The following is a 20,597-nucleotide window of genomic DNA, read 5'->3' on the forward strand; positions in this document are numbered from 1 at the left end:
GTGCTAACCAGCACAGGCTTGACCACGGCCGTGCTGAAGAGAGTATATAGGCAAAAGTTTGATTTTCTTGGAAGGGGCTCGATTTTCTCTGACCTAATTCGAGTATACACTCAATTCACTTGTTTTCTAGACCTTAATTGTCGACCTTGGGAGATCAAATTCATCAATTGAGGGAGGATTACACTTGTTTTCAACATCAATTTGAGGATCAAAACTACATTTGGGACCATTCAAGAGGCAAATTAGGGTTTGATATTTAGAAATTTAGGGTTTCTCATCCATTTTGAAAGAAAAGGGTGTACATGCCTTCAATCTTCTTTTCCTTATTTGTTCCTTATTTTGCTTTAACTATGAACATGAGTAGCTAGATCTTTTAAACCCATTGGGGTCTTTATTGTGATGGATTGTGCTTAGTTGTTAGATTTGTAATTGCCTTTCTTGTAATCTTTTTGCTATTTAGTAATAAAGTTTGATTTAGTTAGTTTGAGACGTTGAATTAATTGTATTGTAGGTTGTTTCTTGACATTGAGAAGTGCTTGTTACAACTAGAAATTGAATAGTAAGAACTGGTAGTTAACACTTAAAGATAAGGTTAATTCACTCGCCGGATTAAGAATTAACAACTCTTAATAGATCTAAATCATGCTTAATGCTAATTTGCAATAATCTGATAGGAAGAGATTCCATTAGGTTAGTGCAGGTTTAGGAACTTGGTGAGCTCAAGAGAGGAGCCGAGTTCGATTCAGGATTTAGGCACGGGTAGCAAGATTGGTAATTTATAAAATCAACCATAGAATTTCATCACTTAGGTCCCCTTTGGGTTTGCTTCTTTTATTGTGATTGTCTTTTGATTGTTAGTTGCTATTTATTCCTTTAATTGCATTCATAATCATTAGTTAATTAATTTGGACTTATCACACTCTATTTCAGACTAGATAACATAGTGAATAGTAGTAACTCTAGGTTCATCCGATCTCCAGGGATACGACCTTGATACTCACTAGTGCTAGGCCGCATCGATAAGTTCACTGCCTTAGGTGTAGGTTGCATAAGTAGCCCATCAAGTTTTTGGCACCGTTGTCGGGGACTAAGTAATGGTGAACTGGAGTGAATTATTTTTTTGTTAATTTAGTCATTATCTTATTATTTATTTATTTTGTATTCTTTATTTTATTGTTATAGTTGATTGGTGGTTGTTTGGTTGTCAGTTTCTGGTAGTTTATGACTGGGAGCTCTAACCCTGATCTCATAGAACCCTTATCTGACCCGGAGCGCTCTCTCAGATTATTGAGATGATGTTTGCAGGCAGTTGAGAAGGAGGACGGAGTTACATTTAAGGTTCAAGGAGTGGACGTGATGGAGAACCATAACCCCCAAGCCGATGACGATCAAAGGATGATGTACGAGTTTGCACGACCATCTTTGGATGGGACAAAAACTAGTATAGTCAGACCTGCTGTAGCGGCCAACAACTTTGAAATAAAAGCCAATATTATCCAGATGATCCAGCAGAGCGTGCAGTTTGGAGGATTGCCCAGCGAGGATCCCAATGCTCATATTTCCAACTTTCTGGAGATTTGTGACACATTCAAAATAAATGCAACAACCGATGATGCCATTCGGTTGAGATTGTTTCCATTTTCCTTGAGGGACAGAGCCAAGAGATGGTTGCAATCTCTTCCACAGCAGACAATTACTACCTAGAAGGCGTTGGCCGAAAAATTTTTATATAAGTATTTTCCTCCTGCTAAAACTGCTAAACTTAGAAATGACACATCTTCTTTTGTGCAGTTTGATGATGAAAGCATGTACGATGCATAAGAGAGATTTAAGGACCTTTTGAGATGCTACCCACATCATGGATTGCCAGTGTGGATGCAGATTCAAACCTATTATAGCGGGTTGAACCTTACAATGAGGCGGGATGGTGGATCTTTGCGGTGGTGGGGCGCTAAACGATGGGCAGCTCGGCGGGCTCAGAATTTGACAGAGGAAATGGCCATGAACAATTATTAGTGGAAATCCTCTAGGAACTGACCAAGAAGACAAGGAGTGGTTAACCAAATACATTCTACAGTAGCCTTGGCAGCTCAGGTGGAGCTTCTGACCAAGAAGATTAACCAACTCGGTCGGTTCATGCGTGACGTTGGCTTCCGATTTTTATGGTGGCCCTTTTCGGTGTGAACTATCGTATGTTTGCTTCATCTTCCTCTACTTTTCCATTTGTTTCTATTATGTCTTCTGATGTTGAGCAGGTTGACTATATAGGGAATGCCCCAAGGCAGCAGAACGATCCTTACAGCAACATATACTACCTTGGGTGGCGCAATCATCCCCACTTTAGTTGGAGGAACAATAATGCTCAGGGTCCACCTGGATTTCAGAGACTTCATCGGTATGTAGCGGCCGGTGGGCTGCACAAGCTCCTCCTCTACCAGAAAAGAAGTCAAATTTAGAGGAGCTTATGATGAAGTTTGTAACGTCTGCGGAGAAGAGGTTCCAGCAAATTGATAGTGCATTTAGGAACCAGCAGGCCTTGATTCAGAACTTGCAGACCCCAATTGGCCAAATCTCTAAGACGTTGTCTGAGAGGCAACAAGGAGCACTCCTTAGCACCACTGAGTCTAACCCGAAGGATCCCGTGAACGCCATCACTTTGCGTTCAAGTAAGTTAGTTTTAGCTCCTTCTAAGCTTGTTTTTTATGACTCCACTATTGATGTACAGGTTGAGGCGAGCAGCAACGTTAGGGAACCTGAGGAACAAAAGGTGAAATCAATTCCAGTAAGGGAATATCAACCTAAGATTCCTTATCCTGCTAGAGGCAAACAAGCAGAGGCGCAAGAGCAGTTCAGTAAATTTTTAGATATTTTTAGACAACTGCATATTAACTTACCTTTTATTAATGCATTGGAGCAGATGCCGAAGTATGCCAAGTTCTTAAAGGACATACTTAGCAGAAAAAGGAAGATGGAGGAGGTAGCCTATGTTCAACTTAACGAGGAGTGCTCAACGGTGTTTTAGAGCAAGTTGCCAGAGAAACGACACGATCCAGGGAGTTTCACTATTCCTTGCACTTTAGGTAATTTGTGTGTTGATGATGCATTAGCTGATTTGGGGGCTAGCATAAATGTCATGCCCACTAGTTTGTTCAATAAGCTAGGTTTGGGGGAGGCAAAATCCACTAGGATGTGCATTCAATTAGCTGGCCGTCCTATTAAGCTTCCTAGGGGAATTGTGGAGAATGTGCTAGTTAAGGTAGATAAGTTCATATTACTTGTGAACTTTGTGGTTATAGATATGGGTAATGAGCATGGTGTACCATTGATTTTGGGGAGACCTTTCCTTGCCACAGCTAGAGCTAAAATAGACATATTTAAGGGAAAGTTAGAACTTAATGTAGGGGATGACTATGTTACCTTTAGTTTACCCCTTATTTGATAGTTCTTCCACCAACCATGTTCATGCCATTTGTAATATTGATGGAATTGGTCCTGCATGTAATAAACAACCACAGGCCGTACAAATGGATGATGCTATACATGTTTCTTTCCCTGATGATATGTGTTATTTACTTAAAGAAAACAACTTGTATCAATTTGATACTTTGTGCTATGATAGATCTGAGAAGGGTAGTTGCAAGTTTGTTTTTGACAGGTCATTTAGCTAGAATTTGGAGTGGATGAATGGGCATCCCGACTCGATGCGGAGAGCACCTCCTTGGTCATCCATCACACACATCAGACCTTCTATTTGCGCTTATATGCCTCAAGCCCCAGCTTACATTGAGCCCACCTTCTCAATTTGTCCGCGATGCAGGAATGTTGCTGTAGAGTCCAGCTAGACGACCCGAACAAAAAGAAGCGCCTTCAGGAGCCATTCCTGAATCTATTTATGCTTTTTGAGTTTTTCTTTGGACATCTTTTATTATTTATTTACTTCTCTAGTTTGATTTCTCAGTTTAATTTTAGTTTGTTTTATTTTAAGACGATTTTAGTTTATTGAATCTTTTTACTAGATGTTGCTTGGAATGTGTTATTCTTGAGTTTTGTAGAAGTTAACCTACTCGATGCTCATATGCAATTTGGAGGACCAACATATCTTAGAGTGCTAAAGCACACATCAAGGTAGGAAGCTCGGCGACCCGAGATGGCAAAGGAAATTCCGAAAACCTCCCCTTCACCACGGTTTCCATGGCCACCCCAGGCTACAACACCAGGCCGTGCCCATCAGCATGGCCTGAGTCAAGCCCGTGATGAGAGACACATGAAGACTTGGTAAATTTCAGCCATTTCAGCACGGCTTCCGAAGGCATCACGGGCGACAACACCAGGCCGTGCTGATGGACAACGACCGTGCCCCCACCCATGCCAAGCTGGTGAAAATCAAAGCACAAGGGCTCAGCACAGGCTAAGTCCAGGCCGTGATGATCAGCACGGCCGTGCACTTGCCCGTGCTAACCCCGCGCCTATATAAAGAAGGCCTCCAAAAAATTTTTTCCACTTCTTTTCTAAAGCTCTAAGGTGGGGTTTTCTTCTATTTCTCTCATCTTCCCTATTTTTTCGGCAATTCCAAGTAAGTATCTCCACTTTTTATTTTTGTTTGTTTTTAATTAAGTTTTTGTTTATACATATACTTTATTTATGATATGCTAGTATGTTTTGGTAATTTTTATGTTGTTGCACTGCCTTAAGATGACCTCAATTAGATTTACTCTATATTAGTTGTCTTGATTGCTGTGAAGTTGATTATGAAATTGATAAGTGTAGGGTTTGCATAATTAAAGTTTGTTATGGCATTCCATTATGAATAAGTTTTTTTGTGTTAGTTGGTGCATGATAAAGTAGTTTGCAATGTATGGGTTAGTTAATTTATGCAGGAGATTGAGGCTTTAGTCTTTCGTCAAGTCTAGAGTTTTCTGTTAGTCAAATTATAGCCGTTATGCTGTCCAATTTTCAGTAGGATTTTTTATTAACTTAATTTCTTGTATGAATAAGTAATGATTCATTGCATCAGGCGATATGACGGACCGCGATCAATCCCGTAGGAAGCAACCAAAACGAGTTCCTACCAACAAGCGATCGAGTGGCGAAGGAACATCTTCCTCCATGACCGGAACCGGCCTGACACTAGAGCGGCAACTAGTCCGAGCTCGAAGAGCACCTGCTATGAACCTACCTGCACCTGGTCGTCATCCACTATGGACATTTCCTAATGCAGAAAATGAAAGTTGGTGTCAAGTCATGAGGTGGAAGCAAGTGATGGCAGGTCGTTGCATCGACTTCGCATCCCTGGAAAGAGTGGGATTGGTTCAGGATGTGCGCACTCTGTTTGAGACTCTGCCATATGCACGATTCTTTGATATCATTGAACCAACCTACCGTGAGCTTACAATTGAGTTTCTCAGCACCTTTTTCCTGCAGCAATAGATCACAAACTGACATCAGCCTGATGTAGTTTATTTCAGACTTGGGGGAAGAGAGTTCTCAAGGTCAGTCCCGCAGTTCGGCATGCATTTAGGATTATGGACTGAACAGGAGATCTCGGGGGAGGAATATCAAGGATGCCTCTACATCCACCCAATATCCTACGACACCATGTGGGACTCATTGGAACTGAGGCCGAAAACATACTACCCAAGCAGGTCTAAGGCGTCTAGCCTTCCGAATCATCTCTGCTATCTCCATACCTTATTAGCCTACACCATTACAGGCAGAGGAGATAATTTTGGAGCGGTGACATAGACCGATGTTTTCATCCTCTGGGCTATGCAACATCAGAAGAAGTTAGACTTGGGATATTTGTTGGCTCGTCAAGTCCGATCATTTATAGTAGACGCCTAGAAGAAGATGCACTGTTGTTTTTGGCCTGTAGGTGACTAGATTAGCCAAAAGACTGGACATATTACATGATTGTCTGTCAGAGCTTTGAATTATTGGTGACATGACACCATTAGGGATCAGACAGATTATCAACATGCAGATGATTACGGCTACTAGACACCCACATGGTATAGAGTACAGGCTTGTGAACACCATAGTCAGGGAGGCTAGAGAGGTAGTGGCTAGAGGAGCCCAAGATCCATCGGCTGGGATCCCGGATGTTAGGATCCCCAACCCAGCTAGAGCGTTTATGCCTCCATCTGGAGCCTCATTCTCTTATTCTATAGGGACATCGAATGCTCAGATTAGTGCTCTAGCTGACCGACTAGATTGAGTCTGCGATCTACAGCAGCAGCACCATACTCAGTTTGTGCAGTTTCAAGAGGAGACTAGGGCACAACTTGGAGGAATGAACACCGTGCTTCAGCAGCTTATGAACGGGTTGGAGAGGCATGCCACCCAGATGGACTTCCTAGTGGAACAAATGAAAAAGTTGATGGATGCTAGAGCACAAAATCAGCGACTCATCGATGAGATGGAGTTTGAATTGGCAGGCTGCTTCACGGACCCTGATCTACCGCAGCCCTCTGTTCCTCATCTTCAAGCAGGTCCAAGCAGTGATGACACACCATCAGCCGACTCCTAGCAGAAAAAAATTATGCAACTTTCCTTTTTCCTTTTTTTTTTTATTTTCTTTCCTTTATTTTTTCTTTCCTTTATTTTTTATTTATTTTATTTTATATTATTTTCTTGCTTTTGTATGCTGAATTTTGTTTTATTCTCTATCATTTATTTATGTTATGTTAAGTTATTTTAGCAACACACTATGCTTCCCAACCTGAAAACTATGCATGATCTTCAATAACTATGATGTGCGAGTCATATGCTTACCTAGTTTTAATCTTTCTAACACTGTGGACAGTGTTATACTTAAGTGTGGGGTAAGCACCTTAGTTTGTTATTATCTTGAGTTTTGTTTCAATCAAGTAGTAAATAATTTTCCTCTTTTGAATAGATACCCTTATAACTTTTATTGAATCTTGTTGGAAGAAGGAAATGAACGAATCTCTTAATTTCACTCGAGCCAGGTAAAATTGGCGTTTTTCCTCAGTTTTTCCATTTTACTTTATCTTAGAAATAGAACACTATTAATATTGCTGCTTGTTATTATGATTGATTATTTAAACTTCACTTTGAGAATTCATGCAATTTTGACCCACTGAAATGGTGAGGTTTTGAGTCAAATTGGGCATGATTATTTTTTTTATGCTCATTTTCTTATTGTTGAGTGAGCATTGCACAGAATCTTTATTTCTAAAACTTGCTCTGTGATTCCTTTTGAGATTATATGAATTTTTGATAGTCATGAGATGATTTGGGCACTTAGGATTTACACAATTTGGCCAAAAGCTTAATCCTGTTTTCCCCATAGTGAACCAATTTTGAGCCTTAGCTTTTTCTTTCGTTGTGATTCACCTTTGACACTCACTTTATCACTTCCATTCTTTCTACCGTTGTTGCTGGAAATTATGTAAGTTTATGCTGCATTTCATTTTGGATCAAATTGCATTCTTTTTATATATAATCACTAAGTTGCTAGATTTTTCATAGATGCTCCATTCAATCCAAAATTGGATATTCATTCTTATTGTTTATGTCAATAACCACAGCAGCTCCTACATAAGCTGCTGTAATATATATACATGGTATATATAAAAAAAAGGGAAGAATTGAGTATTCCTTTAATATGTTTCGAGGATCATCTTATTGTTGGAGCAACGTAGTGTTCATTTTTGGTACAACATTTGATCCTCGGCTATTTTCTTGCATTACCCGCATAATTTTCCAGCAACTTTTGGCCTACTTTCCATAATTCTCTGTAGCCTACCTTAACCCCATTACAACCTGGCTCAAGACCCTTTAATCATGATTATTGATTATTTCACAGTAGTGGAGATTGGATCTATAAGCAAGCCTTTGGTAAGCACTTTTTTCTATATTTTTTTGTGTTAAGAGCTTGGCGATCCTCTCTCACCAATATACACATGTGTGTTTTCGAGTGACATATTGTGAGGCATATTTCTCAATTTCTCAGTTTGAATGGTTTATCATTTTAATTTTAGCAATTTTATTATTTTTGTTCTCTCTCTTAAGGATTTAGTGATTTGGGGATTTTGTGGAAATTTATTACAGAGTTTTGAGATTTGTTTTGAGCTAACTGTCTGCGAAGTATTTGATTGAGTTGTTTGGAATTTGTTTGAGGAGTGAGTTATTTATTGCTTGAGGACAAGCAAAAGCTTAAGTGTGGGGTGATTTGATAGGCATCATACTACGCATGCTTTCATGCCCGATTGTTTACATTTTTATGCATGATTATCCCGTTTTATGCTAGAATCACCTGTCTTTTATTTCCTTTCTCGTTTCAGGTCATTTTCGAAGGACACCATCAACAATCGAGGGAAATACGTGTGATTACGGACAAAAATCCATCAAATTAGGCGAGGACTAGCACCCCGAGGGTTAAGCACGGCCTGGGCTCCAGCCGTGCTGAATTGCCAAGTAGCTGCCTTCCAAGAGTGCCTTTTGGCATGGTTTCCGTAGCCACCACAGCCTCCACCACGGCCCATGGTGGTCAGCACCGGCTTGGGCACGGCCTGGAAGAGGTCAACACAACGGAACCCTAGGGATCAGCATGGCCTGGACTCCGCCCGTGCTGACCAGTACAGGCTTGACCACGACCGTGCTGAAGAGAGTATATAGGCAAAAGTTTGATTTTCTTGGAAGGGGCTCGATTTTCTCTGACCTAATTCAAGTATACACTCAATTTACTTGTTTTCTGGACCTCAATTGTCGACCTTGGGATATCAAATTCATCAATTGAGGGAGGATTACACTTGTTTTCAACATCGATTTGAGGATCAAAACAACATTTGGGAGCATTCAAGAGGCAAATTAGGGTTTGATATTTTGGACTAGAAAATTAGGGTTTCTCATCCAGTTTGAAAGAAAAGGGTGTACATGCCTTCAATCTTCTTTTCCTTATTTGTTTCTTATTTTGCTTTAACTATGAACATGAGTAGCTAGATCTTTTGAACCCATTAGTGTCTTTATTGTGATGGATTGTGCTTAGTTGTTAGATTTATAATTGCCTTTCTTGTAATCTTTTTGCTATTCAGTAATAAAGTTTGATTCAGTTAGTTTGAGACGTTGAATTAATTGAATTGTGAGTTGTTTCTTGACATTGAGAAATGCTTGTTACAACTGGAAATTGAATAGTAAGAACTGGTAGTTAACACTTAGAGATAAGGTTAATTCACTCACCGGATTAAGAATTAACAACTCTTAATAGATCTAAATCATGCTTAATGATAATTTGCAATAATCTGATAGGAAGAGATTCCATTAGGTTAGTGCAGGTTTAGGAACTTGGTGAGCTCGAGAGAGGAGCCGAGCTCGATTCAGGATTTAGGCACGGGTAGCAAGATTGGTAATTTATAAAATCAACCTTAGAATTCCATCACTTAGGTCCCCTTTCGATTTTCTTCTTTTATTATGATTGTCTTTCAATTGTTAGTTGCTATTTAATCCTTTAATTGCATTCATAATCATTAGTTAATTAATTAAGACTTATCACACTCTATTTTCGACTAGATAACATAGTGAACAGTAGTAACTCTAGGTTCACCCGATCTCCAGGGATACGACCTTGATACTCACTAGTGCTAGGCTACATCGATAAGTTTACTGCTTTAGGTGTAGGTTGCATAAGTAGCCCATCAGTTCTCCTTCTAAGTTCTTGCAAGGACTTATTATTTTAAACATTGCAACTTTGTTGATTGTTCATTGATAGCTAACGGTTGTTTCAATAGATTGCTGTGACTTTTTAATTGCGTATCCTTTATCGTTCTTGCCTCTCTAGCCGAAACCATTCTTACCCAAAAACCTTAAAACATAATTCTCTTTCTTACCTCTTTTTTTCTAATCAAGAGATACAACAAAAATATATTAAAAAAAAACAAAACCAAAAAACAAATTCGTTTATTCTTTTCTTTTCTAATTGAAAACCTTAAACACATCAAAAACCAAACTCATTTGCTTTTCTTCTTTCTTTCTTATACAAGAACAAAAACAAGCCTTCTTTTCTCAATACTAGCCGCCAATCTCAATCCAAGAATAAAGGATTGAGGTACTTCTTCTTCTTTCATTCTACCCGAAATTTCTTAACTCTATTTCTATCTTTTCTTTTCTAAAACAACTCTTAATTCTCTTTGATCATTTACAAGTTGTGATTAGTAAATGATAAGTGTCTGTAAGAATTTAAGAGCGAGGCAATGTGAGATAGTGAGTGCATTAGAAGGTGTGTGCTTAAACACTTGAGAGGAAATATGTAAGGGAGTGAATTTTCATTCTAACGTTTCTTTGTAGGTAGTTATCATGGACATACATGATGATGATAGACTATGGAAGAAGTTTGTGTAAGACACTTTCCCAAGGATCTTGGCACAGTTGGATGAGTTTAGACTTGAAAGGGATGAGAAACCAAACCGAACACCACCTCTACCTCTACCTAGGAGGTAGAATTGGATTGATGATGATGATGATGAGGATGATGGCGCCTCCAACCAAAACTTTGGACATGGAAGGAAGGACGGTAACTTGGGATCCATTAAGTTAAGGTCAAACGCGTGTTATAATGCCATAATTTCACATAAGAGAGAAAGGTAAAACTTGCTTCTATTGAGTTTACTGCTAACGCTAGTGTGTGGTGGGATCAATTAGTTATAACTCAAAGGTGCAACGATGAGGATCTAATATCAATATAAGGAAAGATGAAGAGAATCATGCATAAACAGTTTATTTCTTCACACTACTATAGGGGATTGTACAACAAACTTCAAAAACTTCTACAAGGAACTAAGTCTCTGAATGAATCTACCAAGAGATAGAGGTAGTCGTGATTCAAGCCAACATAGATGAGAATAGGGAGGCAACAATGGCATGTTTTCTTAATGGGCTTAATCGAGATATTGCTAACCTAGTCGAGCTACAACCTTTTGTAGACATGGAAGATCTCCTTTATGTTGCTATTAAGGTTGAAAAAGCAAGTTCAGACTATAAACAAAGGTAACGCTACACCTAAGTTTTCTAATAATCTAATTGGACTAATCGAAAGGGTGGGAGCAGTTTTAGTACCAGCAAGTTGACTTACAACAAAGAGAAGTCCATAGATGATAAAGGTAAAGGGAAAGTAAGTGGTTTGGGATCGAAGATCTAATGCTTTAAGTGCAAAGGATATGGACACAAGCAAACTGAATGTCCCAATCAAAGAATTATGACAATCATGGACAATGGTGATGTGATGAGTGAAGGTAATGATAGTGATGATGAGCCAACCTTAGATGATGACACACAAGAAGAGGAGGATGTCGAATATGCTCTTAATGGTAAACTCTTTTCATATATGGCTATGCGTGCTTTGAGTGTACAAGCCAAAGGGGAAGAAGTACTACGTTAGAATATATTCAATACTAAATATACAATTGCAATTAATTGTGTAGTATAATTATAGATGGCGGAAGTTGTACTAATGTTGTTAATGCTAGTTTAGTTGATAAACTTTGTTTGAAAACAACTAAACATCCAAAGTCCTATAGATTGCGTTGGTTGAATAATTATGGTGATATTAGGGTCACTAGGCAAGCATTAATTTCTTTCTCTATAGGGCATTCTAAAGGTCAAGTTTTGTGTGATGTGATCCCTATGCAAGCTAGTGATATCTTGTTATAACGTCCTTGGCAGTTTGATAGAAAAATTCTTCATGATGGTTTTACTAATTGCCATACTTTTACTTTTCAGAACAAACCTATTACTCTTGTATCTTTAACTCCTAATTAGGTCTATAAAGACCAAATTCAATTACAGAAGTGTGAGAGTGCACGTGAAAAAAGAAAAGGTGCACGAGCAAAAGGAGAGATGTGAGAAAAATAATGAGAGGTGTGCGAAAAGAGAGGAAAAAGGAGAGTTTGAGTGCTTGCGCAGTGATAAAAAAAGTAAGGCTCAAAAAAGAGGAGAGTTTAGTGAAAAAGTGAACAAAAGTGAGTAAAAAGGCAATTTCTATGCCAAAGAGGGCATAAGATCGATTTTATACCTGGTGCGCAAATACCTAATCACCCTGCATATTGGAGCAACCTAGAAGAAACTAAGGAATTGTAACGGCAAGTGGAAGAGTTGCTTTCCAAAAGTTTGATTAGAGAGAGTACGAGCCCTTATGTTTTACCTATTCTTTTGGTGCCTATGAAAGATGGATCTTGGAGGATGTGTGTCGACTGCCGCGCCATGAACAATTACAGTAAAGTGCCGTCATCCAATTCCTAGATTAGATGATATGTTGGAAGAGTTACATGGTGCTAAAATCTTCTTTAAAATTAATCTTAAATTTGGATATCATCAAATACATAAGAAATTAGGGATTAGATGGAAAACTACTGATATGGAACCTCCATGAATAAGCTTGAGAACCCCTCTTTGAATTGCGGACCCCCAATACATTAACATCAAAACCCCAAAAAAAATTTGATTCGACCCCTAAGAATGGTTAGAAAATAGATTACTTAGAAAGATGATCAAGAATTAGAATTTAGAAAACTTGTTCCTAAATCCCAATTTCGAAACACTCCATAAGAAGATGATCAATCTACTTGAATGTTTCTTAAGCATGCATTCTACACAAGAACACAAAGACAAAGCAGACAAGCTTTAAGGTAAAAATACCAATTATCATTCAACTTAAATTTCCACATCAAAATTCGTACTAGCCTTATATAGGCCTTAAAAAATCCTAAATCTTAACTAATAAGGATTTACATCTCATATAAGATAAAGATAACCATCCTAACTAAAAAAGATAACTTAAATGAAGTCCTAACTAGGGTAAATAACATGTGTAGCCACGCAACTTAAGTAAAGAAACCTTAATTTACTTAAGTCATGCATATGGGCCTTAAAACATAAGTTAAGTTAGACCCAAAGTCTTCATATGCTCCAATTCATCAGCTTTGGTCTTTTTGAGCCCAAATAAAAGATTAAGTAAGCCCATTAAACACTTGAACTTATAATACATTAAGTTGAGTTGGGCCTTCACTTAAACTAAAGCCTTGGACTCCTTGTAATTCCTCTTGGGTCGAATTCATAAGGCCTTGCATGTGTTGAATTAAGGCTTGTTGATACTTCTTGGGTCTTGATCTAGTTATTGGGCCGTGAGGCAATTGTATTAGATCTTTAGCTTCAATAGCTTGACTTTGTTCTTAGGCTTGAAGCTTTGACCAAACTCCTGTATGCTTTTGCTCATCTTCATCAAGTCCATCTTCATGAAATCCACATAATGGTGGTTGGTCCATATCAATCCCTCTCTCCTTAAGAGGATTCGTCCTTGAATCTATACCAGCACCTGCATCAAAAGGACTCAAATCAGCAATATTAAAGGCAGCACTAACATTATACTCACCTGGAAGGTCCACTTTATAAGCATTGTCATTAATCCTTTCAAAAAGGACCATCTCCCTTTCAGTTCAACTTAGACTTCCTTTGATGTGGAAATCTCTCCTTGCGAAAGTGCACCCAAATCCAATCACCAGGTTGAAAGATCATAGGCTTCCTTCCTTTATTGACACGATTAACTACTTGAGCATTTTGCTTTTCAATCCTCTTCTTGACTTGCTTTTGTAGCTTGCGCGTCAAATCTGCCTTAGCACTTGTATCAACACTCACAAACTTGTTAGGGGGTAAAGGTAATAAATCAATAGGAGCAAGGGGATTAAACAATGTCAAATGGATAGCAATAAGTAGTGCTATGAACAACCCAATTGTATGAAAATTCCACAAATGGTAAACAACCCTCCTAAGTCTTAACATTCTTTTGAATGATCGCCCTAAGCAAAGTAATCAAAGTCCTATTAACTACATGTAGTAGAAAACAACAATAGTACCAAGCTTTCCCAATAACACACGCCAAAAATGAATCAAAAACTTAACATCTCTATCACTAACAATGCTTTTAGGTATTGCCATGTAAACGCACAACCTCTTTAAATAACAAATTAGCAATATTTATAGCATCATCAGTTTTATGACATAGCATAAAATGAGCCATCTTACTAAATCTATCAACCACAACAAAGATACGATCATGTCTTTTCCTCGTCCTAGGCAATCCAAGCACAAAATCCATATACATATCAATCCAAGGTTCACTAGGAATGGGTAATGGAGTATATAAACCATGCAGTTTTAATCTAGACTTAGCCTTTTTACATGTGATGCAATGCTCACAAATTTTATTCACATCCTGTTTCATACCAGGCTAAAAGAAATGTTCAAGCAGCATATCATAGGTCCTATTTACACTAAAATGACCCATTAAACCTCCTTCATATGCTTCCTTAATCAATAATTCCATTATAGAACACTTAAGAATGCACAATCTATTTCTTTTAAACATGAAACCATCAAACAGATAAAAGTCATCCAAAGTAGCCCCATTATCACAAGATGCATAAAATCCACCAAAATCATCATCATGTTGATACAATCCCTTAATAAACTCAAACCTAATAGTTTAGAAGTAAGTGAATTAAGTAAAGTATACCTTCTAGACAATGCATCTGCAACTACATTCTCTTTACCTTGTTTGTACTTGATCACATATGGAAATGTTTGAATGAATTCTAACCATTTAGCATGCCTTCGGTTCAACTTATCTTGACCCTTAAAGTGTTTTAAACTTTTATGGTCTATGTGTATCACAAACTCCCTTAGCCATAAGTAATGTTACCATGTTTGCAAAGCTCGAACTAAAGCATATAATTTCTTGTCATATGTTGGATACTTTAAAGCTGTCCCACTTAATTTTTCACTAAAATACATTAGTGGTCTTTGATCTTGCATTAAAACAGCTCCAACTCCTATACCACTAGCATCACATTCAATTTCAAAGGTCCTATCAAAGTTAGGTAAAGCAAGCAAAGGTGCATTATACAATTTATTCTTAAGTTCATTAAATGCATGTTCTTATGCATCACCCCATACAAATCCAACATTTTTCTTAACTAACTCATTTAACGTGCAGTTATAGTGCTGAAATCCTTAATGAATCTCCCATAGAAACCCGTAAGTCCATGAAAGCTTCTTACATCACTCGCATTCTTAAGTGTCGGCCAGTCCCTTGTACCTTTTACATTATCCTCATCAACCTCAACATCTTGACTAGATACTACAAAACCTAAAAAGATAACCTTCTCGATGCAAAAACTACACTTCTTCATGTTAGCATACAACTTTTCTTTTTTAAGAATAGCTAAAACTAAATGCACATGCATAACATGTTCATCTAAAGATCTAGAATAAATCAAAATGTCATAAAAATAAGCAACTACAAATTTATCCAAGTATCCATGCAAAACATGATTCATCAATATTATGAAAGTACTAAGTGCACTAGTAAGACCAAAAGGCATAACAAGCCATTCATACAAGCCATATTTAGTCTTAAATATTGTTTTCCATCATCCCCAACATTCATGCGAATTTGATAATAACCAGATTTCAAGTCAATCTTAGTAAACAAATAAGAACCATACAATTCATCAAGCATATCATCTAATCTAGGAATATGATGATGATACTTTACAGTGATCTTCTTGATGGCTCAACAATCCACACACATCCTCCATTATCTATCTTTCTTTGGTACAAGAATAACAAGTATGGAACAAGGACTCAAACTTTCTCTTACATAACCCTTATCTAGCAATTCCACCACTTATCCTTGGATCTTCTTAGTCTCACTCGGATTAGTCTTATATGCTAGTTTATTAGGTATAATAGCCCCTAGAATGAAGTCTATATGATGTTCTATGCCTCTAATTGATGGCAAACCACTTGGCATCTCCTCGGGAAACATATCTTCAAATTACTGCAGAAGTTCAACAAAAACACTAGGCAAATATGGATTAAGGTCATTAATGGCAAAATAAGCTCCTTTGTAAAAAAAGTACAAATATAGGCTAGTTAGAATACAAAGCTTGCCTAACCTCACTTGCTCTAGCTATTAAACTCACATTCTTTTCACTTTTCTCTCCAGGCTGATTCTTTACTACTTTTTCTTTACTGTAAATCTTTTTTGTTTCATTCTCTAAAACACTCTTTTTCCTCTCTTTCTCTTCTTTTCTTTTAGCCTCCACTATCATCTTTTCCAACTTACATTTTTCTTTATATACTTCCTTTGAGAAAATTGGTGTCAATATGGTCTTTCTTCCATCCTTGGTGAATGAATACCTATTGAGGTACCTATCATGCATCGCCCTACTGTCAAATTGCCATGGTCTCCCAAGTAAAATTTCACTAGCATGCAATAGTACTACATCACACAAGACCTCATCATGATATTTACCAATAGAAAAGGAAATAATTGCTTGTTGGTTTTCCTTAACCTCACCATAATCATTAAGCCACTGAAGCTTATATGGATGTGGGTGTGGTATGGTAGGTAGCCCCAATCTACTAATCAAGAGAGTACTTACAACATTAGTGCAACTCCTATTATCAATAATCACATTACACGCCTTGCCTTGTATATGAGATCTTGTGTGAAATAAGTTGTCCCTTTGTTGCTCATGGTAATCTTTTTGATAATACATCTTTCACACACAACTCACTTGTTTAACACTCAAAACAAATCAAAATTAAAATTACACGACAAGTAGAACACAAAACTAGACTTAGTGAACATGATTAAGCTAAAACAAATGTAAGAACAAGATGTAAAGGAGAATAACTAACCTTAATGAACGAATAACAAAAAGGACAAAATTAAAATACCAAAACGATATATTTTTTAATTTTAGAACTCTAGAAATTGACTTAAACAAAGAACTAATAACATGAACTGAATTAAAAGAAAGAATAAAGAAACATAAGAAATTAGAATTGACTAATGAAAATATGAAAGGATAAAACTTGATATAAAGCCAAACCTCTGATACCAAATGATATGGAACCTCCATGAATAAGCTTGAAAACCCCTTTTGAATTATGGACCCCCAAAACATTAACATGAAAACTCCAAGAAATAATTTGGTTCAACCCCTAAAAAAGGTTATAAAATAGATTACTTAGAGAGATGATCAAAATTAGAATTTAGAAAACTTATTCCTAAATCCTAATTTTGAAACACTCCACAAGAAGATGATCAATCTACTTGAATATTTCTTAAGCATGCATACTACACAAGAACACAAAGACAAAGCAAACAAGCTTTAAGGTAAAAATACCAATTATCATTCAAATTTCAACTTATTTCCCATATCAAAGTTCGTACTAGCCTTATATAGGCCTTAGAAAACCCTAAATCTTAAGTAATAAGGATTTACATCTCATATAGGATAAAGATAACCATCCTAACTAAAGAGATAACTTAAACAAAGTCCTAACTAGGGTAATATGTATATGTAATAATATATGTGAAATCATAATACACTTACATATGTGTATGTATAATGTATGTGAAATCATAATTCTGAAAAATAGATAATTTTTTCAATATGATGTTTCATTACAATGACTATAACTAGAAATGCCTTTATTAAACATTATTATATAAGTCAATATACAAAGTTTGCCTTTAAACATTAACTTTATAACATAGCCTTTTACATGTACCTAACCACCATGGTATGGAACAAGGATGAACATTTATGTACAAGTTACAATGAGTATGTATATGACTCCTCAAATGAGAAATGTTGGCCAACCTTACTCTCGCCTTTAATCACACTTACTAGCTCAACCACCAACTATCAAGCCTTGCTTCTTGAATAAAATTTATGAAAAGAGTAGAATGAGTACAAAAGTACTCAGTGAATAGATATACAAGCAGAAAATACTTTAGGTAACTGTAAAAAGAAGAAAACCACATAATTATACAAAATATATAATGATACAATGCAAATATGCATAGTTCTTTAGGTTATTTTAGTTTTAATTTCATTTTATTATACTAGGTTTGTGTGCTTATTTGTTTATAAAGGTGTTATTTTTATTTGGTTTATGTTTATGATTGATTGTGTGTGTCTTATACATGTTTTTAGGCTCAAAATATGCATGAAAAGGACTTGGGATCATTTGGTATGTAAGTGTGAAGCTTGAAAAGTCTAATTGGAGCCTTAGTAGATCTTGACGAGTCGTCATAGAAGACCCGAGTGACGAGTCGGCACCGTCTTGACAAGTCAGTCCCCAAGAGTTGCAACTTTTCCTAGTTTGAGAAGTTTTCGTGTTTTGGTCATAACTTTGTCTACAGACATCCAAATGAGGTGATTCAAGTTGCTCTGGAAAGATAACAAAATGTTCTACAACTTTGAAGAAGGAAATGTGTAGATATAAAGTCATCGGATGGACGAAAATTCCCTTGAAATTACAGAATCTGCAAATGAGGGTGATTTTTCATGTCAAAGGGTGCCTTTTTCCAATTTCTACACGAATAGCAGCCTTTAGAAACATATAAAATAAGTGTGTTTAGCTCTTTTTTGGGAATGAGAAAAGAAATATAGATATAGAGCATAGTTTTTAATAGAAGTATTAAGTTTTAGAAATCATTGCAAAGACTTTGTTCTAGTTTTTGAGAATTAACTAGAAGGAGACTAAGTCAAGAAGCAAGAAAAGAAGATTGTTCTACACCGAGCGAGTTCTAGAAGACTTAAACAAGGGTTTATCTATTCATTTTCTTCTATATACCTTTCCTATGTTGCAATTTATTTTCTCTTATTGTTCTCTAACATGTGTCTTGGCTAAGTCTTTGTATGAGATTTACAATTATGAATTAATTAAGAGCTACATTTTTATCTTATGTTATTTATGATTTAATTTCAATTAGTGCTCATTCATGTTATGTATGCTTGATCACCATATGTAACTTGTTAATCAAATTATTCACAAAGAGATTTGGAGTAATTTGGTGGAACGTAATTGATATTACTTAAGAATTGAATTTGGCTTGGATACAAGGGATTCATCTTAAGAGAATAGGAATTAGTATAATGTGTTAATGATTTTCTCTTATCTCTACATTGCCATGAAAATGAATGTAGACTCTAAGAGGAAATACCTTTAATTGACAATGAGAATTACCTTTAAAGACTATAGACTAATTTCCAATCAATATGTTTTATGATAATAATGTTCAAAGTTCTTATTTGATTGTGATTTATGATTTTCCCATAAATATACTATTATAACTTGTGTGAATACTTAAGTAATTAGTTAGTATTTAGATTTCCTTATTTTTCTTAATTACTATTATAATTTTTTTTTATTTTGCTTATCCATCTTAGTACCTAACCGGTTAATACAAAGTTTACCCCAACTCCCGAGTGTTCGACACCCTTCTTGCTCTATACTAAGTCCTAGGGACTAGGGTATGTAATTTGTCCCACTACAAATTTTGGTGACGTTGCCGGGGAGTTTAATAGTAATTTTTATTGACTTAGGGTAGAGAAAGGTTGTTTTAGGCCTTGTTTTTGTTTTTCTCTATTTTATTTTTATTTTATTTTTATATTCTTCATTTTAATATCTTATTTTTATTATTGTTATTTGTTTAGTTTAATTTATTCAATTGTGGATTAACATGCTTACTAGAAGTACTAGTAATAATAATTTGGACTTTGATCCTGACATTGATTTAACTATACATGCTTTAAGCAGGGAACAAAGGCAAAGAAGAGATAACCAACAAAATTTGAATAACATGGCTCACCGAAAAGGAGAACGTTAGACGATTTTATAATGCCCGACATATCAGGAAGTTCAGAAGGTATTATGGCTCTGGCTATTGCTTACAACAATTTTGAGATCAAGCCAAGTATCATCCAAATGGTGCAAAATAATCAGTTTAGAGGTTTACAAGGAGAAGATCCTTATGCCTACATATTAACTTTCCTTAATGTGTGTGCAACTTTCAAGATCAATTGTGTAACGGATGACGCAATAAGGCTCAGACTCTTCTTATTTTCAGCTAGGGATAAAGCACAACTTTGGCTTGCTAGTTTGCCAAATGAATTAATCACAACGTGGGACCAATTGAAGCAAGTATTTATGCACAAATATTTTCCACCATATAAAATGGCCAAGTTTCGCAATGAGATCACTACTTTCAAGCAAAATGGAAGTGAGACAATCTATTCAACTTGGGAGAGATTTAAGGAACTCCAAAGGCAATGTCTACATCATGGCTTGCCGGATTGGATGATTCCTCAAATTTTCTATAATGGGCTGACGAATGAAAATAGAAATATCATGAATGCAGCAGCCGGTGGAAAATGGATGGATAAAATGGCTAGAGAAGCCATTACCTTGCTTGAAGAACTTGCATCTCAAGGATACATGGGTGATGAAACAACTATGGCAAAAGCAAGGGGAGTTTTGGAGCTTGACACAATTAAAATGTTGAATGCAAAGGTAGATGCTCTCACCAATTTGGTAAGTAGAAATCAAATTAATTCTTTAGAAAGTACTAATATTGTTTGTGAGTCTTGTGGAGGATCCCATTCATATTCTCAATGTAATTTAAGTACAAATGAGGATGTGAACTACATGCAAGGGGGTTTTCACCAAAGAATGGGGCTGAATTCCAACACTTATAACGCTCAATGGAGGAACCATCCCGATTT

The 20,597-nt window shown here is 36.5% G+C and overlaps 2 non-coding genes across 2 annotated transcripts; both read right to left on the bottom strand.

The window, feature by feature from the left end:
* Positions 1–1,758: 1,758 nt before the first annotated feature.
* On the bottom strand, positions 1,759–1,865 carry LOC125369607. The gene has a single exon (XR_007215284.1). It is a non-coding gene; the product is annotated as a small nucleolar RNA R71 (small nucleolar RNA).
* Positions 1,866–20,055: 18,190 nt separating this feature from the next.
* Positions 20,056–20,162, bottom strand: LOC125369643. The gene has a single exon (XR_007215320.1). It is a non-coding gene; the product is annotated as a small nucleolar RNA R71 (small nucleolar RNA).
* Between the last annotated feature and the right edge of the window lie 435 nt (positions 20,163–20,597).

Source organism: Ricinus communis, chromosome 3 (assembly GCF_019578655.1).
Source record: "Ricinus communis isolate WT05 ecotype wild-type chromosome 3, ASM1957865v1, whole genome shotgun sequence".
Lineage (NCBI taxonomy): Eukaryota > Viridiplantae > Streptophyta > Magnoliopsida > Malpighiales > Euphorbiaceae > Ricinus > Ricinus communis.